This window comes from Melospiza melodia, chromosome 12 (assembly GCF_035770615.1).
Source record: "Melospiza melodia melodia isolate bMelMel2 chromosome 12, bMelMel2.pri, whole genome shotgun sequence".
Taxonomy (NCBI): Eukaryota; Metazoa; Chordata; class Aves; order Passeriformes; family Passerellidae; genus Melospiza; species Melospiza melodia.
In genome coordinates, this window is record NC_086205.1 from 26,664,569 (window position 1) to 26,691,794 (window position 27,226).

Sequence of the window (27,226 nt, forward strand, 5' to 3'; positions counted from 1 at the left end):
TTATTGATATTGATACTTATATAATTAATAAATAATTGTTTCTTTAATATTAATATTTAGCTATTTCTGTGGATATATAGATAAACAAACAAAATATAGATATTTGGGGTTATTTTTTATAATATATATATATATCCACTGAAATCACTTAATCCAGGGATCAGATCAGATCTCTGGAGCTGGAGGAGCCCCAGGAAGGAGCTTGCTTGAAGGACCTGGGTTTTACTGGGTTTTATTTTTCAGCTAAAACTACATGAGTTCATTTATTCCAGAGAGGTGACTGAACCTATAAAAATGGCTTGAAATTATTGAAATTTCTGCTCAGCTTAAACCCAGCTCTGTGTGTGCAGCTTTGGATGTGGATGGTGTTTGCAGAGTTAAAGTGGATTATTTTTTATTTTATTCTTTATTTTATCGGTGGTAACTGTGATGTGAGGGGCACCTCATGGAGGCAGGGTGGCTGAAATAAAACAGTTTGGTTCTGGAAAAGCTGCCAGTGAAAAAGAATGGGAATTTTGGGGATGAAAGGCTCCATGAGGGATCTGGGATGGTGTTTGTGTGCCAGGTCACTGCACCTGGCTGGGCTCTGAAGTGAGGGGATGGTGATAAACTCCAAATAAATCAATAATTCTGTGCTGTGTTATTCCAGCATCTTTATTTGATTTGTGTTGCAAACCACTCCAATATTTCTCTTTTTTATTTATTTGACAGTGCTACCACTATAAATTAAGCTGGGGGGAGAAGCTGGAGCTCAGCTGCTGCCCTCATCAAGCCAATACTGAACACATCAACAATTTCAATATATCAATAACTTCCATCTTACTGAAATGCCACATTATTCCATTTCTTTAGCACATTTTTGTTCTCTTGGCCTCGTGGCTTGCACTTCCCACATCCTCACCATCCCATTTATTTTCATTTTTCAATGGAAAATGTGTCCAATTCCAAATGGGCTTTTTGTGCTTCCTGACCTGTTTGGCATCATCTCAGCCACATTTCTGAATTTGGAATTGCTTTCATGTGAAAGCAGCCGTCCCATTTGATGTTTGCTCCTTGAAAAGGCACAGATAATCTAATAATAGCTGGAAGTTTGCTAAATAAGGCTCTGCCCAGCACATTTTCTTGTTGCAATAAAGATGTGTTAATTAGTTTTGCTCTCTCTTTGCTCTCCTGGTATTGGTGGAAATCAGCTCTGATCTGATGAGCCTGGGGACCCAAGGGGCTGAACCCAATCAATGGTTGGATAATTTATTTATAAAAAGAAATCTGTTTATTTTTAAAGTAATTGTCCAGGCTGTTTTAAGGTGAATTTTTGTCTATTTAAGTGTGTCTGTCTGCAGTGGAATCAGTCTGGGCAATGATATTTATTTAATGATATTAAAGGCTCCTGATTGCTCTGATGAAAATTATGACTAAGATGAGGCAGAATGCAACAAAAGGGAAATCTTTTCATAATTATTAAAATAATTAAATAATAACTAAGTAATTAATATAACTAAATAAGTAAAATAGCTAAATAATAAAAGAAATAAATAATTAAAATAAATAATGAAAATAAATAAATAAATAATGAAAATAAATAATAAAAATTAAAATAAATTAAAAATAAATAATAAAAATAGTTAAATATTTTTAAAATATCCATTTTTAAAGACAATACAATTAAGATTATTCTATTTGTAAATAACTTCCATGAAAGAAACCCTAATTTGTGCTTTATTCATGTGTATAAAAGGGAGTTCAAAAGAATTCAGGTCCTGAGGAGGAACCATGTTTGCCAGGTGTTTTTAAAGTGCATTTTGCTGGGGTGTGAGATGTTCATTCCCTGCAGGGCTCATCCCACAGGAGGAGTTCCTGGATCAGGCTCCCCGGGCAACCCTGTTTGGGTCAGACCCAGATCTGTGGTTTTGTCCCAGTGCCAGGAGTCACCCAGGGGAAAGAAAAGCTTCACACCCCACAAATTCCCTCAAATAAATCAGAATAAGTGACAGAAATGACATCACTTGTTCTCTTTCCTGCACATATTTAAGAGAAATGTGCTGCTCATCCTGCCAGACGTGGCAAAAGGGGAGGAGGGTTTGTTTGTCTGCCTCATCTGCCCCACAGAAAATCTCTTTGGAGGATGATTAAAATAAAATATCACATTTGATTTGAAACCAGGGATGATGTTCACACAACAAGAAAACTCTTTTATTAGGAAGGGATATTTTAATAATTGTTTTTTTAAATCCCAGCCCTGCCATGGCAGGGACACCTCCCACTGTCCCAGGTGCTCCAGCCCCAGGGTCCAGCCTGGCCTTGGGCACTGCCAGGGATGCAGGGGCAGCCCCAGCTGCTCTGGGAATCCCATCCCATCCCATCCCATTGATCCCATCCCATCCCTTCCCATCCCATCCCATCCCATCCCATTGATCCCATCCCACCCCATCCCATCCCATCCCATCCCATCCCATCCCATCCCATCCCATCCCATCCCATCCCATCCCTCCCATCCCATCCCATCCCCTCCATCCCATCCCATCCCATCCCATCCATCCCATCCCATCCCATCCCATCCCATCCCATTGATCCCATCCCATCCCATCCATCCCATTGATCCCATCCATCCCATCCCATCCCATCCATCCCATCCCATCCCATCCCATCCCATCCCATCCATCCCATCCCATCCCATTGATCCCATCCCATCCCATCCCATTGATCCCATCCCATCCCATCCCATCCCATCCCATTGATCCCATCCCATCCCATCCCATTGATCCCATCCCATCCCATCCCATCCCATCCCATCCCATCCCATCCCATCCCACCCAGCCCTGCCCTCTGTGCCATTCCCCCTGTGCCTTTGACTCCTGATTTATTCCTCTGCTGTAAAAGCTGTTTTTGTGTCCCTGGACAGATTTACTGTTTCAGCACTTAGTCCTACAAATGTGACAGAGGTGAAGAACGAGGTACAGAGTGTGGTTAAATTTTTCCTCTGTATTTCTGCACGAACAAATCCCCTTTTTGTGGCTGTTGGTGGAATTCCCTGCCCGTCTGTGCTCTCCTGGCCCTGCCAGTGAGGACGGTGAGGATTGTCCTGTGTGGCTCCGGGTGCTCTCCCCTCAGAGATCTCCTCAGTGGGAGCATCCTCTGATGGAATTCCAGACAAATCCACATCTCTGCACACCCCCAGGCTCCTCCCCAGCACTTGGCAGGGCAGGAGAAGCAAAGAACAACGAGCTGTGTGTGCAGGACAACAAAACACTGAAATCACCCCAAATCTGCCTGGCGTGGTGTGCTCATAGAGGGGAATTGTTCTTGCACAGCTTTCCCTCTCTGCCTGAGCCACCCCAGGCCTGCTGTGCTCACAGAGAGCTTTTATTGCAGTGTGGGCACCCAGAAATGGGCTGGGCTCATTCACACCTGCCCTAAAAACTGCATTTCCCCAGCTGTGGGGAGAGGGCAGCAGGGAATTCATCTTGGTGCCCTTGTTGGCAGAGTGACTCTGTCCTGTGCTGGTCTCATTGCACCCCTGTGCATTTATTAGGATTTTTGAGTTAAGGTTGTGATTAAATGTGTGAGATTCCTTGATGTTTATTATTTTATTTATATTATATTTATTATTTATAATTTATTATTTTATTATTTATATTATTTTATATATGTATATATTTATATATAAATATATAAAAATATATATAAATAGATATTTATATATAATATATATATTTATACATATTGTTTATATATATTATATATATTATTTATATTATTTTATATTATTTTATAAACAATACATTTCTAATAATATAAAATAATAATATTATTTACTTATATAAAATATATTATAAAATGTATTTATAATTTATTCATTATATAGAATATATAATTATATTTATAATTTATTTATTTATTTTATTATTTATATTATTTATTTATATTATAGTCTCACAAATGGTGAGATTTACAACAACAAACTAAAAATGGAGTTATATCTCTCTTCCTATAAGTTTTTTTTTAAGGCTAAACTGACTAATTAAGAAGTGACACTTAAGTTATTTGTTTTTTTACAAAATACAAGTTGTAGTGTCTTTTTAACTCAATAACTAACAGCTTGTGGCCTGTCATGTGGACTTTTTGATTTAATTACACATTTTCCCTCTTGGCCTCATGGCTTGCACTTCACACATTCTCACCATCCCATTTATTTTCATTTTTCAATAGAAAATGTATGCAATTCCAAATGGGCTTTTTGTGCTTCCTGGCCTGTTTGGCATCATCTCAGCCAGATTTCTGAATTTATGATTGAAAAGTCAAGGAGCAAACATCAAATCAAATTTCCTCCCCTTTTCTCCCCTTCTTTTCCCTTTCCTTGTCTCATGAGCAGCCCTGTTTTGTGGATAACTCGTGGAGTCCCAGCTGGATGCTCCCAAAGGGGATCCATGGGAATTGTGGAGCTGGGATCAGGCTCTGCTGGTGAAGGAAAATCCACATTTCCTGCTGCCACCCCCATTCCTGCTGAATTGTTCTGTTCTCTTTGTATTTCCACATTCCCACTCCAAAACTGAAGGGATTCACTGGCTGGGGATAAATACTCCCAGCTACCATTAACATTAAATAAATAGAATGGTGAGATTAATCCCATTTTATGTATTATCAAAAGTTTGTTTGTCCTTTATGTAATCTTACGGAGGAACGGCATCAACCTTTCTCCCTCCACGGCTTTGCTTTTTGAGAAACTCTGCAGGAGAACAATATGGAAATAATTTGCAAAATGGGCATTTTGGAAAAATCCTTGTCTTAAAAGCTCTCAGCTTTGCAGTCCCAGGAGGATAACCTTCAGCTGGTAACAACTTAAACAATAAATCATGTCCTGTAAATGTGTAAAACCCTGCGGTAAGCAGGAAATTTCCAAGTGAGGAGTAAATCTCAACTCAGGCTCCCAAAGCTCTGCTCAAGAGCTGCCTCTTGTCATTGCCTGCTTGCCACTGATTTACAGGTTTAGCATTTCACCCTGCTGGATGTGTTTAAAGTTTAAAATCGTTCCAGGCCTGGGAGCAGCTTGTGGCGCTTGCAGGAGCTGCCCAGGTGAGCAAACAGAGCTGCGGCTCCTCCCTGGGCTGGGTTTGTGTCTGCCCTGGGCTCAGACATTCCTGGGAGCCTCCCCAGCAACCCCTGGGCGCTGTTGAACTGAGCCTTTTCTCACCCAAAAACGGGGCAGCCGACACTTTGAGCGCTTGGAGAACTTCCAAGAGTCTTAAAGCTAATAAAAGTTTTAAAAACTTGTAGTTCGTTTTCGCGCGAAGGATCCCAAGCCCTGCGTGGCATCGTGGGTTTCCTTCTTCCCCCTGATTTATCCAGCACTGTCCCAGTTATATATTGCTGGGAGCTGGGAAATTATATACTGCTTTAATTCTGGGGCCTGAAATGGAGAGAAATTAATTTATTTATTTATTTATTTATTTATTTATTTCAGGTCACGCTTCCAACCGAATGTAAAGTTCAAGCACAATTTTCGCTAGGCAGCTTTAAGTTCGTGTGGTTTGTTTTGTTTCGAGAGTTTTTGTGTTTGGGGTTTTTTTTTTTTTTTATGTTGTTATTTGTTTGTTTTGTTGTCGTTTTTACTGTTTGGGGTATTTTTTTTAATGGCTGTAGAGGAATTTAAGATTCTTTTAAATGGCTGAAACGTTGTTTGACAGGAGCTGCTGTGAATAACTTCCAGAAGCAGCCAAAGTTACAGCCCTGAGCCTGTTCCGGTGATGCTGAGGGAGCAAAACATGCAGTTTTCCTGATAAATACAGCACTTTTAATTAGCCAGCCCTAATGAACAGCAACTCAGCTTCTCATTTACAAACTGCCAGGGCAGAGCATGAGGGGTTGGTGGAATAATTGTGAGGAAAGAAGGAATGAGGAGAAAATGGCTTTTTGAGCCTGTTCCTATGGAAGGGCTGTGGCAAACACAGCAGCGTTTAAAGTCCTTTTTGTGCATCTGTGATAGAAACACTCACCTCTCTTTCATTTGAATAATCTGATTTATTAATGCTCCCCGAGTTCCTGAAGGCTCAGTAGTGCTGGAGATGGCACTTGGATATTTCTGTCTTCACTAAAATCCTGAATTTTGGTTTATTTTTTGCCCTCCCTCCAGAGCAGCATTCCCTGGGCACTCATGTGTGGGATTTTTGGCTGTCCAGGTGTGGCAGGGAGTGACGTCCCCAGGTCAGGTGCTGTGCCTGGGGCCTCTTGGGTGACACAGCACTGCAGGAGAATTGTCAGACTATTTATAGAGTGTGCTTTGAGCCAGAAATTCTGCTTTAAAAGACAGGTGTTCCATGAGTTTTCTCTTTTTCCTGCCTGCCTTCACAGGGAGGGAGGGAAGGAAGCTTTGGGTAATTAGCTGTGATTTAAACCTGACTTTTAAACCCTGACTTTTCTGTGAGTTGAGTTCATCAGGTGAGAAATTCAGCAGATTTTCAGTTTAAAAAGGCTTATTTTTCCCAAAGAAAGACGAAATCAGTGGTGGTGGCACTGCCTGGCGCATTTCTAACCCTTCCTGCCAGCCTCACCCTCAGAAACTGCCACGATCCATATGCAAGGAAAACAAATTCCTTGTTAATTAACTTGCTGAATCAAAGATTTTATAGTTATATATATATATAATGTTAAATATAATATATAATATATAATATATAATATATAATATATAATATATAATATATAATATATAATATATAATATATAATATATAATATACAATATATAATATATAATATATAATATATAATATATAATATATAATATATAATGTATTATGTATTGTGTATTATGTATCATATATTATATATTATATATTATATATTATATATTATATATTATATATTATATATTATATATTATATATTATATATTATATACTATATATTATCTTGCTGAATCAAATTTATTCTATTATATATATTAATTATATATGTATAAATATATATTCTGTTAACTTGTTGAATCCAATTTATTCTATTATTAATAATATTATTCTTATTTCTAACCTCTTTAAATCAGTTTTTCAAAGATATTTTGTCTATCTTGACCCAAAACAATTCTTTAGTGTTTATACAACTGCAAAGGAATAATATCTGCCTCTGGAATTTGTATTTTCCTGGCTGGTTTGGTTGGAGTTTATTGAAATAATGTGTTTATCCCTGCTGGTTTTTGGGCATTCGGGGACACAAACCCATTTTGGATGTGCTGTTGGCAGCTCAATGCCCCCATCCCTCCTGGATCCAGGATTTTCCCTCTCTCCCTGGATTTAGGCTCTGCATTGGCAGGTGTGAATATCCCTGTGAGTTATGAGTGGAAAACACCCCCTGGGATCTCCAGGAACACAGATGTGTCAAGTGTTGCATCAACGGCAGAAAATCACCCTGAAAAACAAATTATCTGGCAGCAAAACCATCCAGGAAAAACGATGCAGACCTGGCTTTTTCTGGGCAGAAATTCCCCCAGCTCCCTCTGTGTCTGTCCAAAGTGCAGACTCTGTGGTCTCAGCTTTGAAAGGCTCTTCAGCTTCCCTAAACCAAGGAATTATTCATAGCAGAATGTTCACCAGAGCTATTTTTAGAATGTGCAGGCTCCGGATTATTCATTTTATATTTACTTGGGGATTTGGACTCTGTTTCATGCTGGGGAGCACGGAGTTAAAATACCCTGTTAAAATATAAAATTCCCTGTTAAAACCCTCTTAAAATATAAAATACTCTGTTCAAATATGAAATACCCTGTTAAAAACCTTCTTAAAATATAAAATACCCTGTCCAAATATAAAATACCCTGTTCAAATATAGAAATATTTATATAGAAATACCCTGTTAAAACACCCTGAGCTCAGGGAGGGAAGGAGGGAGCAAACCCTGGGCCTTGAGGGGTGGTTTGTGCATTATTGGAAGAGGCTTTGGTCTCCTTAATTAATTTTCTACTCATTAGAGGAAAGAAAGAGAACCTTAAATGAAACAGCAGCTCCACAGGAGGCGCTGCCAGTGGACGGACACATCCCCACTGCCTTTATCCCATGGAAAAAATCAGGAATGTCCTATTTGCAGAGAGATTTTTAACAGAGCTGGGCCCTGGGTGTGTTGTTTGTGTTTTCTCTGTGTTTGCACACAGGATAAATGGTGCTGTCCGATGTTTTTGGGTTCTGAGCATCCTTTTTCAGAGCCTGGGGTTGCTGGTGGAGGGTGAGCACTCAGAGATTCAATCCACCTTGCAAATTCACCCCTTAGAGGGAGCTTTCTTACCAGCAAAGAAGAAAAGCTCAATTTTTCAGGAAAATTTTCAGGAAAAAAGTGCATTTTTCATCAAAATTTTCAGGAAAAAAGTGCATTTTTCTGCCTCAGAGCAGAACTCCCCACATTTGCCAGCGCTGCACCAATCCCAAACCAAATTTTGTACAACCCTTTAAATGGCACTGAGGAGAAACCCAAGCAAAGCCTAGAAAATATGGGAGAAAAAAAAATTTAAAGTGGAAAAAACCTCACTTTAAAGGGTTATTTAGTCTGAAATGGCTGCAGAGGAGTCACTGGAGTGTTCCCTCCGTGCTTGGCCATTAATATTTATCTTGGAGGAGCTGAGAAGGCAGAAAGGGAAATGCTTTGGTGCTGCTCCATTAGGCTGGAGGAGATCACATGAAGGTGCTCAGTGGCCCTGCAGGATGAATTTCCTGCAATAATAGAAATATATTCCTATTTTTGGGGGCTCCTGAGGGAAGATTTTGTGTTAATGGCTTTTCCTGGGTTAAAGCTGGGACCTACCCAGGGAGACCTTGGGAGGGCAAGGCTGGAAAAAAGGAGCTGGGAAAAAGAGGATGGAAAAAAGGAGATGGAAAAAGGGAGATGGAAAAAGGAGATGGGAAAAGGAGATGGCAAAAAGGAGATGGAATAAAAGAGATGGGAAAAAGGAGGTGGAAAAAGGAAGTGGTAAAAGGAGATGGGAAAAATGAAGGTGGGAAAAAGGGAGATGGAAAAAAGGAAATGGAAAAAAGGAGATGAGAAAAAGGGAGATGGAAAAAGGGAGATGGAAAAAAGGAGATGGAAAAAAGGAGCTGGGAAAAAGGAGGTGGAAAAAAGAGATGGAAAAAAGGAGATGGAAAAAAGGAGATGGGAAAAAGGAGATGGGAAAAAGGAGATGGAAAAAAGGAGATGGAAAAAAGAGATGGAAAAAGGGAGCTGGAAAAAAGGAGATGGAAAAAATGAAATGGAAAAAAGGAAATGGAAAAAAGGAGATGAAAAAGGACCTGGGAAAAAGGAGATGGAAAAAGGAGCTGGAAAAAAGGAGATGGAAAAAGAGATGAAAAAAGGAGATGGAACAAAGGAGATGGGAAAAAGAGGATGGAAAAAAGGAGATGGCTTCAGATTGACACCAAGGGCTACAGAACATCAATCCCCAAAATACTCCACAACTGCTGCTCCCAAACCAAATCCTCTGCTTTGTCACCCCACTGCTGTGTCAGGAGCACAGAGCAGCCACGAGGAGGGAGAACTTCCCTGCATTCATCTCCCTCCCAGCTCTCCTGGCAGGGGCTGCACATCATTTATCTTTAAACAGTTTTGCTTTGCTCTCAGCTGCCTTTGGAGTTCAAAGAGACGACAGCTTTGGGCAGAGGAATTTTGTTGCAGTGTGTGTAAAGCAAGGAGGTGTTTGTGTAGTACTTGCCTGGCACTAGAGAGGCTGGATTTATTATTTATGTGTGTGCTATAATACAGACAGACAGAGGATGGGTTTGTTAGAGCTTGTGCTGTTCACAGGGAGGTAATTCCTGCAATATTCCAAGCGCTGCTGCCCTCAGTGAGGTGTAAGCAGCTTTAATGAGATATTTTATTGCATTAATGTGGTCAGGGATGCTGGGAGCATCATCAGCTTCCTGTCAGAAAGATTTTATCTGTGTCCCCAAATGCTGCTCTGGGTGCTTGTGATGGAGAGCTGGAGAAATCCCACATTTTTGGCAGGAAATCCCAAACCAACATCTTCACCTGGGCTGGTTTTGTCATCCCTGGAGCAGCAGCAATTCCAGGGTGCAGAGGGAAGGGCCATCAACAGGAGTGGCTACAATGGATCCATGCCTGGAACCAACCCAGACCTCTCCTAATGCTTTTCTCTTCCTCCATCCCCAGGGGGATTTTAGAGAGGGAAAAATCTCTGATTTTTAAACATTGCATTGCAAAGGCAGCCCTGGAGAAGCAGCAGGTTCCAGTGGCAAAAGGTGCAAGTTGTTCTTGTTGTCCTTAATCCAGGAAATCCAGGGCTTTGTAGTTTATTCATTTATTATTGACATCTAGGAATGGTGCTCATCTCTTCCAAAATGCTCAGTTCTGGATTGATGGCTTTGCATTCACATCTGAAGCAAAAATTATCTCTGAAATTCAAACCTTAACTCTGTTACAGCATCCTTAGTTCTCTGCTGAGGTTTTCACTTGGGTTCTGGAATCTATTTCTAAAATGTTTGTGCCATTATAAATTCAGGGAGAAAACCCTGGTGTGTGAGTCCCATGTCAGCAGCAATTTGGGCACTTTTGTCAGGAATAAAACCCCCCTGATTAATGGTTTTTAAGCATTGCATGTTATGTGCTCAGTAAGCTCTGCCACTGCAGAGGTGAAGGTGCTCACATTAATAGTGAGAGTAGGAAAATGCCCTTTAATGTTTGCTTTAAATGTTTGAAGAATGAGAAAAGCAGAGTTAGCATTCTCAAGGCTGCCATCCCCTACATTTAAAAGTGGAGTTAAGTTTCTGCTCTTTGCAGTGTGTCCCACACTTCCCCCACACTCGTTCTGTGCTGTTCACACTATTAGATTTCATTTGTAGGGTTTTTTTTTTTCCTTTTGAAAGATGCTAATTTTGCATAAAGAGAAGGGAAAAGATCCTTCCAGCTGATTGAATTCAAATGCATGGTGGTGGTTTCATCTTGGCTCTGTGCTGGGGTGAAGCTCCTGAGGACAGGGATGGGACAGAGCTGGGAGGAATCTCCCACCAGCCATTCCCAAATCACCATTTATTTCATTTTCCTGGGATTGAGCCTTCAGCTGTGCCAGGAGAGCCACCAGCAGCACCAAGCTTTGCCTGCAGCCACAAATGAATCCAGCCAAGCACTTTGTGTCTGGCTTTCCTTAATTCCAGAGATTTAATTCTGTTCCCCCTGCTCCATGCAACTAAACCGGCATCCATGTCAACACCAGTCCCACTGCTGCTGGTTCCCTTTGGTGATCACCCGTCTCTGAGGGAGTGGAGAAGAAATCCTGAATTTCTTCTAAATCCTAAATACCAGCAGCTTGTGGGGCTGCTGCAAGCAGGGAGGGTGGGATGGCTCTTTGGTGCAGCATTCCTGGGGTGGGCCAGAGCTGGGATCCTCATCATCATCATCATCATCTGTCATGGACATATTCCATGGAAAATCCTTTCCTTAGGATTTTTCCTCCCGAGAAGCTGAGAGGCCTCAGGAACAAAATGTGCACAATGGTTATCTGCTGCTGTGGAATGCAACAGGTGCATCTGTGATTTGGGCTCATGTGGTTGTTTCTGATTAATGGCCAATTACAGTCAGCTGGCTCGGGCTCTCTGGTCAGTCACAACATTTTATTATCATTCCTTTCTATTCCTTTCAAGCCTTCTGATGAAATCCTTTATTCTATTCTTTTAGTATAGCTTTATTATATAATTTTCTTTTAATATAATACATATCATAAAATAATAACTCAGCCTTCTGAAGCATGGAGTCGAGATTCTCATCTCTTCCCTTGTCCTGGGAACCCTGTGAACACCATCACATTCATCATCATCATCACCAGAACCATTGCCATCACCATCATCACCATCACCACCAACCACAAGGAGCCTCCTTAGCCCCAAACTTCTCCTCCTCCTCAAGGTTCCCACCTCCTAAGCAGAGCCCAGGAACTCAGAATGAAGCACAAATTTGGTTTTAGCACAAATTTATCCATTTTCTTCAGCCTGCTCATTAAATTTTAAGTGCTGCAGTCTTTTCCAGAAGGGCTTGGAGCAGGGTTTTCCCTCTGCTGGATAAATGAGTGCTCTCTGGAGATGTGGGGTGGTGAAGGGTGATGTTGCACAGGTTCTAAAGCTGGCAAACACCATTATATTTATTGAATTAACCTCTGAACTTGCTTGAGAATAGCTCAAAACACCCAACACAGAGCAGACAGCTTCTTTTGCTTTATAGCCACAGTTCGGGTACAATTTACCTCATTTGTCATCTTCTGTAATTATTTTTCTAATGCTGCATCTACTGCAGGGACAATATGTGAATTTGAATAAGCTGTGAAAAGCTGCTCATGAATAACAATTTAGAAGTGTGGAGGTAGTTACTTACACTCATTCATTTCTTTTTAAAGGAGTTTCTTTATCCTCTTTATTTCCATTTAGCCTTTATTATTACTAATGCTGTGGCTTGTCCCCACACACTGCAGGGGTGTGAGTTAAGAGTTATTGGGAGGGCAATTCCTTCCTATTGACCTGAATTAGCTAAAATGGTGTCAGATCAGCAGGCAGGAACTGGAGCTGCTCACCTGAAATGGGGAACAAACCTCTCCAGGGAGCTGTGAGGGAATGGAGAGCCTGGCAATGAAGAGCTTTAATGGTGGAGGGTCCCAAAAAGGGGATGTGGCATTGAGGATGTGGTGACCATGGTGGTGGTGAGCTGGACTCAATGGCCTTGAACATCCTCCCCAAATTTAAGGATTCTCTGAGGGATTTGACCCATCCTGGTCATTTACTGGAGTGTTACTGGATCATTTTCCTGCTCATCTTCCAACCTGTTAAACTCTGGGAGGGGTCCCACGTGCCCTGGTGGGAGGGAGGCTCCACATCTGACGGGGAGATGGTTTTAAACCGGAAAAGGAAAGGTTGGATTAGGAAAAAATCCCTCAATTGTGAGGCTGGAGAGGGACAGGCACAGAGCAGCTTTGGCTGCCCCGGCCCTGGAAATGTCCCAGGCCAGCCTGGACAGGGCTGGGAGCAGCCTGGGACAGTGGCAGGAATGGGATGGGATCTCCATGGAATGGGATTTAAGGTCACCTCCAGAGTTCCTTGGACAGGGCTGGGGGCAGCCTGGGACAGTGGCAGGGTCCCTGTCCCAGGAATGGGGTGGCATTTGAGGTCCTTGCCCCCACAGCACTTGGTGACCCCGGGATTCTTCCAGCAGAGCTGCAGGAGCCCAGGTTTGGGGCAAACCATTGGGTTTCATCCTCCTTTTCCCCCCGGCTGGGACCGTGTGTCCCCAGCCCAGTTTTCCCTTCCTGCTGTTCCTGGGCTGTCCCTGCCCTGCTGCTGTTCCCTTTCTCTCTCTCTCTCCCTTTCTGCTCTCCCAGGTTCTGACCTTCACAGCTGCACCAGATGCCTCCTCCTCTGTTACTCATAAATCACTTCCTCTCCTTTTATCCGGGTTTTTTTCCCCCCTCATCTCTTTTTTTGCCAAGTGCAGGGCTTTGTTTTCCAGCTGTCAGCACTTCTTTAAAGGGTACCAGTGTCAGTGCCCTGAAATGCTGCCAGCTGGGCACAGAACTCCCTTATCACCTGCTGGTCTCTTCCTCAGGTATCTCTCTGCACAGATTGATCAAGATCTCTCATCTCAGGTTCTTCATTTAGGAGAAACTCGACAATTCTTGTGTCACTGTGGCCTACAGGAGTTCTGGTTTATATTTGGATTTTGCAGTTCTTGTTCTTCATGAAGGAGTGATCTCTCCTTCTCTCATTTCTCCTTGAAATAGGATAAAGAAGCATTTATCCAGAGGGATGTTCCATGCAGGGATCACACTCTGAGCAGATCACAGCTGGGTGACTCTCTCTGCCCAGCTCTCCCGTTTCCCACTGAATTCCATGAAGGAATTGTGTGATTTGTTCTTTTCCCTCAGTAAAGAACATTTCCTCAGCCTCACAGGACTGAGCTGCTCTCCTCCTCACTCAGGTGCTTTGGGCAAATTCACTGTTCTGCTTCTCCACATCCCCTCCCAAACCCAAAGGAAAAAGAAAGGAATTCTGTCAATACCGTTCACTAAATTTGATTTTCCTCCCCGTCCCTTTCACCCCGTGCTGTGGATTGGCAATGTGGGACATGCAATGCAATCGAGGCACAACACAGTTCATTAAAAGCCACAACAAAGCTCTGGATTTTGGGATTGACTCACAGGAGCACCTTGGAGCCATCCCACATTTCAGCCCAGCCTCAGCACCCTTTGGAGATGTGCTTGGACAGCCCCACACCGAGTGGGGATAATGAAATCTTTCATGGCACAAATCTGCTGGTGGATAAATACAGAATTAGGAGGGCTCTTCCTGAAAGCCTCTGCCTGGAAAATGAGGGGATGTTGGGATTTAGTGGCAAAAGAAACAAAGCTGGGAAAAACCCTTTGTGGACTGCTGATGGGTGAGAGCAGCAGAGGTGGCACTGGGGGATTACTGACAGGGAATTCAGCCCGCCCAAGGGCAATCCTTTGTTTTTGGGGTGTAATGTCAGTGCCATGGGAACGTGGTGGGGAGGAGCAGGGCTGTCCCTGAGGAGGATAATTGCTGTTAAATCAGGTTTGACTTGCATCTGTGTGGGAGAGCTGCATGGCCAAGGAGCATTTTTGGGACAGAAGTGTGGCCGTGGGGCTTCCCTTGTGTTTTATCAGGTCACATTCCTGGCTTTCCATGTCCCTTCTCCTCCCAAACCACCTGCATTTTAACAATTCATGGTTTTTAATAATTTTCCACTCATTTTTCCAATTTTCCAGCAACATTCCTCTGTTTGATGTGTCCAGGCTCTGCTGCCCAAGGTCCCCTCCAGTCTCTGGGTGTTTGGTGGATGTTGATGGGAGTGGGATGTGAAAATCTGCCCCAGGCTGGGTTCTGGACCAGGATTTCCATGTCCTCAATGTTATCCCAGTTTTTATTCTGGCAGCTTCCAGGCAAAGCCTGTGGTTTGCACATCAGGACAGAATAATTCCATTTTCCAATGCAGAATTCACAAACATCCTGTCCGCTCGTGTGTTGACACTGATTCCAAAAATGCCTCCTAAAATAAACCTGGAAGGGCCACATCAAAGAGGGACCTTGGCAAAATTTCCCCCAAAATAAACCTGCAAACAAAGCCCTGGCTGGGATGTTGGAATTGTTAATATTTTGTGTTGTTTCCTTGCTAAAAGATCTGTGAATTCAAGGTTTGTCATCTATTCATAAAGCATTTTCTCTCTCAGTGGTTTCAGTAAAATGGATTTTAATTTGATTTATGAGTTATGGTTAAGGTAGGCTGGCTTTTCCTTCAGTTCTATGTCTATCTACAGGCAGTGGTGAAAAATTAATTAAATTATGCTGCCAATAATGATTACACTGATCCGTGGCATGGGATACCACCGGGAATGGGATGCTCCAAGAACTTTATTTAGAAATTATATAGAAATTATGTACATAAATTACATCCATAGCACATCATGTTCTGTACAGGAAAATGAGAAATTTTTTTTTCTATTTATTGAGGTTTAGGGATCTGTCAGATACCCTGTTCTGTTCACACCATTGCTCTGGAGCTTCCTTCCATTTGCCTTCACTTCCAAGGAATTTTTGAATCATGGCCACTCCATTTTTTCCCAGGAAACCTCCATGCAAACTGATTTAAATGCTCCATGCCCTTGGTTTTGTCTTTCTGTGACCTGGTGGAGCTCTTTAATCCTGCAGAACGAGGCCAGCCAGCAATAAAAGTCCAAGTTTTACCCTGCCACATCCAGTGGTGCCACCCAGACTTCAGGCAGGCCAAAACATTCTATTTTTAAACCCAAAATAATGCTTTGAAGTATTTATTCCAGCCAGAAAAGGCACTGGGATCAGCGCAAACTGTATTTTATTTACGCCTGAGGTACAAAATAGAGGTTTTTGCTCAGAGATTGTGCCTTGCAGAGATTTAGGCCTGCAAATGGGAATATTTTTATTTATTTTCCTGCTTAGCCATTCCTTGGCTAAAGGACTTTTTAGGTTTTTTGTTGGTTTCTTGCAAAGGAATAATTGGTGTCACAAAGCTCCCATGGGGGTGAATTCCTCTGGGTATTAATGCAGATTTCAACTGGTCAGATTTCCAGCTGTCAGCACATTTGGTAGATTTATATTTCTTTAATTTATATACACAATATATATTATATATTATGCATATTAGTTAGATATTATAAATTATAGAATATATTATATAGATAAAATATGTTATAAAATGTATGCACTATATTATATTTGATATATTACCTATAATATGTAATTCATTATATATTTATTACATATTTTATATATTGAATAGTATATAATTTATTTTTTTCTATATTTTATACATTTCTAAATATATATTTTATATATTCCAGTGATGGAAACTGGGGAAAAACCTCTCTCCTTCCCTCTCCCAGTGCCCCACAAAGCAGAAACTTCAGGATTTGCATCCCCTGGTTTTCCCCCCGGGATTGCTGCAGTTGTTCATGACCCAAAACCACAAGAAGGTTCCAAAAAAAGGAATGGAAATATTGAGGGAAAGCTTTTGCTTCCCTCCTTTCTGGGTCCACCGTTTGGTGCTTGATTAAAAATTCCAAACCTGGTGTCTTTTTTTGTGCAAAACACCTCGAGTTGGAAACAGTCAAATGTGAAAAGCGGAATTATCCTGAATTCCCTGTGGCATTTATCCCAAATTCCCAGTGGGATTTCTCCCCAGTTCCCTGTGGGATTAATTGCAATTTCTCTGTGGGATTGATCCCAAATTCCCTATGGGATTTATCCCCAATTCCTGGAGGGATTTAGCCCAAATTCCCTGTGGGATTGATCCCAAATTCCCTATGGGATTTATCCCCAATTCCTGGAGGGATTTAGCCCAAATTCCCTGTGGGATTTATCCCCAATTCCCTGTGGGATTGATCCCCAGTTCCCTGTGGGATTTATCCCAAATTCCTGGAGGGATTTAGCCCAAATTCCCTGTGGGATTTATCCCAATATCCCTGTGGAATTTATCCCAAATTCCCCATGGGATTGATCCAAATTCCCTATGGGATTTATCCCCAGTTCCTGGAGGCATTTAGCCCAAATTCCCAGTGGGATTTATCCCCAATTCCCAGTGGAATTTATCCCAAATTCCCCGTGGGATTGATCCCCAATTCCCCGTGGGATTGATCCCAAATTCCCTGTGGGATTTCCAGCTCGTGGCATGTTCCGTGTCAATACTCAGACAAATTGCATGGAAATGATTTTATTTATTAGATGCCTTTCAAAGCTAAATGCCTGTTAGTCCTTGCAGAAGGGAACGAGCTGCAGGTTGTTTTGGGCAATATTTGGTAAGAGAAAAACAGATTTTTCTCGTAATTGATTTCACTGTAAAAAGCCGCGAGGCTAAATCACCAAGAGTTGTTGTTTGAGTGGGTTCCTAGCTCGGTTTCTAAGAGAAAATCTGATTATTTCTTGGCCACCTACCTATGAAAACATTTTAACAGCTTTTTTGCTTGACCCTGTAGTTATGTATTTTATTTTAAATAATTCCTGTGAGCTGAGAAAGACTAAAGGGAAAACCACAGGAATCAGCAGGAAAAAGCATTTTCTCTCAAGCACATGCTCCTGGTGCACATAAAGTACAATTTAAACAGATTTTAAGGAGTTTTATTCCATCTCAGTCATACTCTCCAAGTGTGGAGTGCTCAGAGTTTGGTTTTTAGACCCAGCTGAGTTTCACTGTTTTATTTATTCTCTGTTTATTTAATATATTAAAGAACCACAGAATCATTTAGGTTGGAAAAGACCTTTCAGATCATCAAGCCCAATAATACTCAGCAGATCATAAAGCCCCAAAATCTACAAAATGCACTTTAATATTCAAAATTCGCGGTGCAAAAATAGCACAGTGAGAACCAGAGTTTGGGTAACAGTGTTTGGGCTCTGCTGGAAAGTTGAGGCCTTAAATTCAAAGTTTTTAAGGACTTTTAAGGAGAATAAAAGGAGGTTCTGTAAGAAAGGATGGAAACGACTGGGACTGGGGGAGGAACGGGAGTGGGAGAGCTGTGCAGAGAGGCCAAGGGCAAAAGCACAGCAATGAGAAGTAAAAATAGCAGGATAAAGATCATTCTGCTACCAAAAAATAGCCTGTAGCTCCTCGTGTGCATGTGAAAGGGGAATGGTGACCAAAATAACCTCCATGGAAAAACTCCAGGATGGTTCCCCAGCAGCTCTCCAGAAAAACTGGGTATGGATGGGAGTGAGGAAACATCCCTAGTGAAACAGCTTTTTAGCCATAAAACCCTGAGAAACTCCTTTTTCATTTCTTAATTTCATTGCTGGGATTAAATATTTCATTTTTCAGGTAGTTTCATCTGCAGGTCTTTAAAAGTATAATATGCCCTAATTGTATCCAATGAAAACATTCATTGCATAATTTTGTGTTTGGATTCATTCACCCTCTGATTTCCACCTGATTTCCCAGCAGCAGAGTTTATTGCAGAGCTTTAGAAAACCAGATTAGAATATTATTTTAAGTGTCAGGAAGCATCAAGCATTTTATCATGATTTCCTGCAGTCGTTGCTCTTGCAAATTTGATTTCCCACTTCACTAAAATCCACTCGATGAAAATACTGCAGCCACGTGGGGGGGAAAGGGAGTTTATGGGCCCCAAAATTGGGATAAGGAGCTCAGAAATAGCCCTGATTCAATTTTCCTGGGCTTTTTTGCTGGTGTGTTTTGTTCTGGTGGAGCCTCTTAGGTGGGAAATGAAATTAAATGTTTCCTTTAAAGCAGGATTTTCGCCTCCCAGAGCAGCACATTCATTTGCTCCCAGGATATTTTTGGGTTGGTACAGGAGAATCAGCAGCTCCTTAAGGTAAGGCTCAATCTCAGTGTTTGTTTTGCAGGGGATTTTCTGCTCCCTAAAATGAGGTGGAATTAAAATAGCCAAGAAGGCCAAGCAAGGGAAAATAATCTGGTTTTGAGCTGGCACAAACTCCTGGGCAGGGATCAGCTCCAGGCTTTTCCTGGGGATTTGGACACTCCTGAAGGGCCATGGATGAGGCTTGGGAGGTTTTCATGTTTAGCACCTCTCCTTTCCTTTGGCCTCTTAGCAAAGCTCATCCTTAAAGGTGTCTCCCAAAATTCCCTTTCCTTGCTCTCCCAAAATTCCCTTTCCTGTGACTTCCCTTAAATCTCCCAAAATTCCCTTTTCTTTAACTTTCCTTAAATCTCCCAAAATTCCCTTTTCTTTAACTTGCCTTTAACCTCCCAAAATTCCCTTTCCTTTAGCAAGCTCCTTGCTGCTCAGCCTTCCCTTTTGTCCCTTTCCTTCTCCCAGACTCTCTCCCTCAGAAATGCCATTATTTGGCCGTACCATCCCGTTGGCTCCAAAATAAGTTTCTCACTCTTCTACACACCAGGTTTCCCCCCCCCCCCCTCAACATTTCCTGCTGGTATTTTATTTGTCTCCATTTAGATGAGTTTCTAGCACACCCACAAGATTCCCAAATCCTGTTTTTACCCTTTTTTTGCTCAGTGTTGGCAGCATTTCTTTGAACCTCAACGATTCTCTCAGATGTTGTTTTCTCATTCCCTGTTTGTGTCCCGCCGTCGGTCGTCAGGAAACAAACCCACTTTTTTTGGGGTGGAAAGTTGAAATTCCACGTTTTCCTGCCCAAAATTATTCTCTCACATTTTTTTGCCCCGATCTGTCGAGACACTTCGAGCTGTTGAGATTTTTTTTATTTTTTTTCCATTCTGCTCTTCTCTGGTTTCACCGCAGTTCATCCCTTTAGTGTTTGCTTGCTCCAAGCGTTGCTGGGAATAAATCTGGATTTCTTATTTAAATTTATTTATTCCAGCAGCTGGGATCAGGCAGTGCCTGCAGGGAAGGGGTTGTGGAGGTGGATTTAAAAGCAGCTGCACCTGGGGGTGATGTGCTGGGAGGCTTAGACATGGTTTGGTGCTCAGGTGTGGAAAACAGAGCTCAGGCAGAGATAACACCTGGGATACATCACTCTGAGGGTAATCCTGCAGCTCTGGGGGATAAGAGGATGAGAGGAGAGGAGATTTAATGGTGCTCCCACTGCTTCATCTGGAGATGTTCCCAGAGCTGCCTGGTTTGGGTTGGAGTCCAGGAGTTTAGAGATGGGGAAGTCATCAGCTGGGAGTGGGGCTCACCATGATCCTTGCCTTGGACAACTGTTAGGGAATTTTCTGAAAAATAATGTGGAAAAACTGTCTGGAAAATGATGGAAAACCTGTGGATTAGGATTAGTTCTGGGGAGATGATCCAGGTGGAATAGTGGGCAGGAAGAATCCCCACAGAGTTCCCCCGTCCTGAGGGATGAAGTGAGGGAGCAGCAGCCTGTGAGGGACAGAGCAAGGCCCCAAAGAGCCCAGGGACTCTGGGGGGAAATAGTAATGATTTTGGGAAATGATAAATCAATGTCTGAGTGACAGAAAAATATGTGGAAAAACTCTCTGGAAAATGGTGGAAAATCTGGTGGAGTGGGATTATTTCTGTGGAGATGATCCAGGTGGAATAATGGGCAGTAGGGGAAAAATCCCCACAGAGTTCCCCCACCCTGAGGTATGAAGTGAGGGAGCAGCACCAAAGAGCCCAGAGACTTTGGGGAGAAATATTAATGATTTTGGGACATGATAAATCAATGCCTGAGTGACAGCAAAACATTGATTTGCCAGCAGCTGTTTTTCTGGGAAATGAACTTGATCTCCCCAGCTTCCACCTCAGAGACCTGGCTCAGGACTTGCTCACCACCACGGCATGAAAACCCAACCAGCCCCTGGGATATCTTGGGTTTTCTCTGAATTTCAGATTTGTTTTTCTTCTGAAACCTTGGCTCAGGTTTGCTTAAATTTCTGTTTAAACTCCTGGAAGTGAAAGGTTGAATATTTTTGGGAATGTTGCCAAAATATTAAGCTGTGTTGCGCGAGTCGCTTCACACCACGCTCCCGATAAAAGGTATTTGCTTTTTGTTGTCTCAAGGCTTGCCATTAAATCTGAAAACTCCAGGCTGTGTCACTTTAATATACAAACACTCCAAGCAATACAAAAGCCTTAAAATCAAAGCTGTGCTGTTATCTCTTCAGAGCAGGAGCTTTTTCAAGGAGCTTCTAATGCAGGAGCAGAATCACTTCCAGTTGCTGCTTTGAAGTTTTTTATAGTGTGCTATCATGGACCTTTAATCCCTGCTGGGGCTGCTCTTAAAAATAGGAGGAAATTGCAAAGTGAAGCAGTAAAGGGAAAGAAACATCTTGGACATTTAATCAGCCTCCCTTGGGAGAGGGACTGGTGCTGTCCCCGTGAGAGGAAACCTGGTCGTGGCTGTCACTTGGAATGGCCCTGTCTGGGTGCACTGCAGCCTGGCCAGGAATAAAGACACAAAAAAAAGATATAATAAAATATATAATAAAAGATATAAAATCTGCTCAGTTATGGCTGCAACACTCTGGTGTCACCCAGAGGGTCGGTGCTGGAGGTCCCAGCTCGTGGCAGGCACTGTTTATTCCCCTTTCCCCTCTCAGCTGCATAATTCCCTGCTCAGCCCCCCCTTCTCCGTCCATTCAGAGATGAAAATAGCTGGGAACCTCTTTGACCTTCTGCTTTGATAATAAGTGCAATTAACAATCCTAACGAGCTGCAGAAACACGATGACTGTGTATGGTCTTATTTAATTAAACTGTGTTTCAGGAAAATTTCCTTTAAATGACCATTTAAATGAAAAGATTTCCAGTCTTTTGGAAGGATTTCCCTGGCATTGAATCACTGGGGTTGGAGAAGATTTCCAAGACCATCGAGTCCAGCCTGGGCCTGATCCCCACCTTGTCACCAGCCCAGGGCACTGAGTGCCACCTCCAGGTGTTCTTTGAGCACATTTGGTTTCATCTTTCTTTTTTCTGACTTCCATTTTACTTGGTGCCTCAGGTTTTAGTTTTTATATGTTTCAGGTTCTGTGCTGCTTTAGTGTGTGGGTCTGAGCTTCACATTTTGGGATGGTGAGCTGTGTGCACAGAGCAGAGACACAAAACAATTCCTGCTCCAGCTGGGCACCAAGGACAAATGACCCAAATCTCAGCCCAGGAGCACAAACCCCGTGGGCTGGAGAGAGAAAAACAAGCAGGGTGGGACTGCCTGGGCTAAAGCTGGGATGGGACAATGAACTGCAAGGTGCAAATGGAGCAGAGCTGATCCCAGGGACAGACCCCGGCAGCGCTCGTGCATTTTGGGGCCATTTTGGTTCATCTTGGGTGCAGCCCTGGCTGGGCTCTGGTGCTGCCCAAGGTGGATCCATGGAGGAGATCCTTTGGATAAATCCCTGCTTTATTCTGGGACTCTGCCCAGCCTCTGCTCCAGGGCATCACACTCTCTGTTCTCCCTTCCATCAGTATTTATCTCCCTCCTTTTCTCCTACATCTGCCTCCTCCCTCCTTGTTTTCCCATCTTTTGGAATGATCTCCTCATGAACTTGAGGAATATGAACAAAACCACCTCCAGACCATTCCCTGCTCCCCCACCTGCCCTTGGGCTCAATAACCAGAGATGTTCTGATCCCAAAAATCCTTTTTTAATCCTTTAAATATACATTTGTAGAGGGAAGCAGGAATAACATCCAGGCACTGCTGTTTGTCCTTACTGGGCCTGATTTATGTCCCTCCTGCTCTCAGGGGTGCAGCTCTCGGAGTTTGTGTTGTGAAATGCCTCCAGAAAAGGAACAGGCCTTGGAAACTATTTATGGATTGGAATTGGCTGCTGTTCTATTTAATGAAGTCCCTGTCTTTGAGCCTCTGCCATTTAATTAAGCACTTTATATAATTACTGTGTGACATCAATTCTGTCCACTCTGGGAGGTTCGTGTGTTCCTCCTGAAGGAGGTGTTTTATTTAATGGCAGTTTCTGGGTCCTGCTGCAGCTGAATTCCAGCCACTCTGCAGCAGGGTGGGATCCTGACATCCTGATCTGGTTATTCTTTTTTGTCTTGGTCACTGATGTCCCTGAAACTTCTCTGATTCCTCCTGTTTTCAGGAAAAGGAGCTGTGGCAGTACAAGCAAAGCATCTCAGAGCCTTCACATCCTCACCTCTGTCAGCTCACCAGAGGGAAAGTTTACCTCTCTGGAAAAAAACCCAATTTTTCCCCCCTTTTTCTATTGGGTTCCCCCTTTTTTTATTGTAATTTCCCTTTTTTTTTTAAATTGTTTCCTTAAACCCTCAGATACTCTCTATTTTCTACCTTTTTTTACTACCTTTTTCATTGTAACTTCCCCCATTTTTTATTGTTTTCTTAAACTCTCTGGATTCTCAGATTCCAGGTATAACAAGCAGGGTTTTCCATGGACAATTCCCAAATTAGTTCCCCCAATCAATCATTATTACCCCACTGTTTATACACTTGGGATTCCAGGAGCCTTTTTAAGCACTGAGCACTGCCACAGTCTCGTGTTTCAGCTGCTTATCACCCACATGATCCCCAAAATCTCCTTTCCTGGCAGCCTGCTGTTCCAGGAGAGGACACAGAAGTTTGCTTTCTTCTGGATTAGTTTGCTTTATTCTGGATTAGTTTCACAAAACCAGGAATGTGGCTTGTGCAAGTGTTTTCCTGACTGGGAAATGGGAAATAATTGGGATTTCATGGATCATACCTGTCCCTGCTGGGCACAGGGAGAGCAGAATTTATCATTTTTCCATCTTGTTGGCTTCCTTGCCCCTGGTTCCAGCTGTCCTGGCTGCCTCCAGCTCATTATTCAGGTCAATACAGTGGATTTTTCAGACCCAAAGGGAGGAGGGCAGGACCTCAGAAAATAACCATAATTACATTTGAACCAGGGCTCATTGAATCTGCAGAAATTTTAATTCCTGAAGGAAAAGAGGGATTGCAGCTTTCCCCTGTTAACCCCTTGTGTGCAGGGTTTGTCCCAGGTGTGGAAGGACAGGGTTGGGTCCCAGTGGTGTCTCCATCCCTGGATTTCTCTGGAAAAAGAGAAATAAAACCAAAAGGTTTTATCTCATCTCATCTCATCTCCTCACAGCTCTGGCTGGAACACCAGGCCAGTTATTCATGGGATTTCTTAACAGACAACTTTTTAAGGTCAGACTTCAATGGAAATGTAAGGGTTGTTCCCAAATTGGATTTATCTGGTGTAGGAAAAGCCTTAGCAGGGCCCCAAGGAACAACATCTCCTGCTCCAGGAGCTCTCCTGCTCCCCTCAGGGGATTCCTGGCTGGGGAAGGCAAAATGAGAATATTTTCTACATTGACACTCTGCTGCTGTTTGAAGTTTCTGTGTGTTTGCTGCTTGCTGAGCTTTGGGGTTGTGCTGGATGGAATCACAGCAATATTCCATTTAAAGGTACTGGGAAGGGTGGGAGACAGGTTTGGGAGCAGCTGGTGAGACATTCAAGCAGCTGAAAACTGATTTTTTTTATTTTTTTGGCTCCTGCGTAACTCACCCAGACTGAATCTTCCCAGTTCTTGGTTTCTGCTTGGCACAAAGTGGAGCCTCTAAATCAGGAGAGACCATTTAGGCTAAAATAAAATATTCCACTGCTCTCCCTGAGTGCTGGGAGGGAGAGAACAATGGCCCAGAAAGATGAATGCTTCTTGCTCTTTAATTGACTCTAATAGGCTATAAATACATTTTTTCCCTCAACTACAGGAGCAGAATGAAAGGCTTCTGGTAAAACTGGTTTTTCACTCTAAAAATCCCCTGCTCTCTGGAAAAGCATCTGCACAGAGCCACCTGTGGAAATCCCCTGGAGTAGTTTTAAGGCATTTTAATTCCTAATGAAAGCTTTCAGTTCAGGGGCTGCGCTGGTGCAGGGTTGCAGAGTTGGAAATGTCATTTCGAGTTGAGTCATTTTTGCAAACCTCCTTTTTTTTTTTTTTTTTTTTTTATTTTACCTTCGGTGTTAACTTGATGAGCTCAGTAAAACCCAAAATGCAGCATTTTGCTGTATCAAAATGAGCAGTTCAGCACCTGTGTAAATGCAGAGGGTTTATGGCACTCTGACCATTATTTTTAGGGTTATTGCTTTTCCTCTCATTTCTGCCTGTTTGTGCCAATATTAAAAATGATCCCTTTTGCTTAGAATTGATTACAGGGATATAAGAAATGTTTCATTTAATCCTGCTTGGGTGAAATATTCCTGCCTGGCCTTGCAATGCAATCCCTCCTCACAAAATTCAGGAAATAAATTGTAATTTGGGTTTTTCTGGGTTTTTCTGCATTGTTGCCTGGTAATGGCCAAGTCTTTTCAGTACTTTTTTTTACAGACCTTCATTTCATATTCAGCTCATCTCTGCTAATAGTTCCACCCAATTAGCATCAAAATCAGGTGAAATCTTGACATCCCTAATTTATTTTTTTATTTTTAGCACTTCAATCGCACCTGTTTCGCTTTGTGCCTTTAACCGAATGGTGCCCTCTGGTAAATTCAGATATTGAATTTGAATATCAGACACTGATGTCCTTTCCTCGTGGTGTTGGTCACAATTTCTCCCATTTTTGGGGCTCCATCCATCCCCCTGCTTGGCATTGCTGGCAGAAATTGTGTCAAACACCTGCTCTGGGCCTCGTTTCCCCACCAATCCTCGTTTTTCTCCTAAAAGAGGCAATGATTGACTTTCTAATTAACATTCAGGGTTTGTGCGTGTGCAATTTAGATGCCGGTGCTTTTTGCTGCAGGAATAATTCCTTTGCTGTCATTATTGCTGATATTTTTAATTTTGGGGGTGTGTGTGCGTGTGGTTGTCAGAGCAAAAATTCAGGGTGGGGTAACCCAGCTGGGATTTGGTATTTCCACATCAAATATGGGAAATTTGGTGACTCCACGGCCTCTCAGGGCGCCCGGTTTGACCAGAAAAATAAAGGTTTTATTTAAGTTTTGGTGGAATTTCCTGCATTTCAGTCTGTGCCCGTTCAGGATACACAGAAATTGTTGGCTTGGTGTGTTCACTTGGGAAATTGTCCTGTGACTTCTCCAATCTCTGATGGAATAATTGATAAATAATTGATAAATCCAGAGGAACTGCACTCATTTGCTGAGGGGGGGCACTGCAAATAACTTGGAATTAATAAATCCAAGCACAGTTCTAAATATTTAATAAATCCAACCGCAATTCTAATATTGCGCAGGGTGGTCTAAAGGAAAATTTAGGGAAAATTAAGGAAAATTAGAATTTAGGAAAATTAAACACAAATTCCTGAATTTGAGATAAAATAATCAATGTACAATGTGCCTTCTGACCTTTCTGGGGGAAGAAACAGCTCTTTAAATGTAATGTTCATTAATAATGAGTTAATTAATTGCCCTGTGCTTGTGTGGACAGTTGCTTTGGTTTTCCATCCCCTGGTGCCACAGGGGATCAGTGCAGGAACGTGGGACACGACCCCAGGGATGTTTGAGATTGCAATTTAATCTCTGATTTAATCTATTTGGAAAATGAAATATCAAAAAAAAAAAAAAAAACCCAGAGCAGAGGAGAATTCTGGTCCCTCCCAACCCTGGGATGAGCAGCATTCCCAAGGCTTTGCCTCTTGTGGAGCCGTTCCCACTGAGCTCATTTATAACACAGTTCATTAAAATTACAACACAATTCATTAAAATTATAACACAATTCATTAAAATTATAACGCAATTCATTAAAATTTGTTTGGGTGTTTCAATGCCAGGAACGGCATTAAAAACAAACCGACTTTAATACAGGAATAAAGCAGTTTATTAGCATTTATTTTTCTGCGTTTTTGCTCAAAAACTGGAGCACGGAGGGGAAAGTGGAAAACCCAAATGAAAGTGTGCCAGAAAAGGGAATTTCCATTCCCTGTTTAAGGGGATGCTCCAGGGGATGGAGGTGCTGGAAATCCAGATTGAGCCTGGGCTGGTCCCAGAGGTTACTCCGAGGTTACTCCGAGGTTACTCCGAGGTTGCTCCAGTTTTACACCAGCCCCAACTGCAGCCCAACCCTGCCCTCTGCTGGGCCCGAGCAGGGAATTAAAGGGATTTTAATTAATTAATTAAAATTAATTCCCTGGGTTTGTGCGTGTCAGTATTTATGGGCTGGGGGTGCACCAAGGGCAGCGGGAGGGATTCCACCTGTGCTTTAAAATGTAAAAAATAATTTTAAAAAAACCCCATTAAATTGGACTCTGCTCTGCCACACACTGCTTTAAAATTTAGAATAAAAATTTAGAATAAAAGCATTGATTCCACTCTGCCACTTGATGCTTTAAAATTTGGA

General features: G+C 42.3%; 1 protein-coding gene across 1 annotated transcript in view; it reads left to right on the plus strand.

The window, feature by feature from the left end:
• The window catches only part of PPM1L (protein phosphatase, Mg2+/Mn2+ dependent 1L), a 61,486-nt gene that overhangs the window by 21,096 nt on the left and 13,164 nt on the right, over window positions 1-27,226 (plus strand). The window lies entirely within an intron of this gene.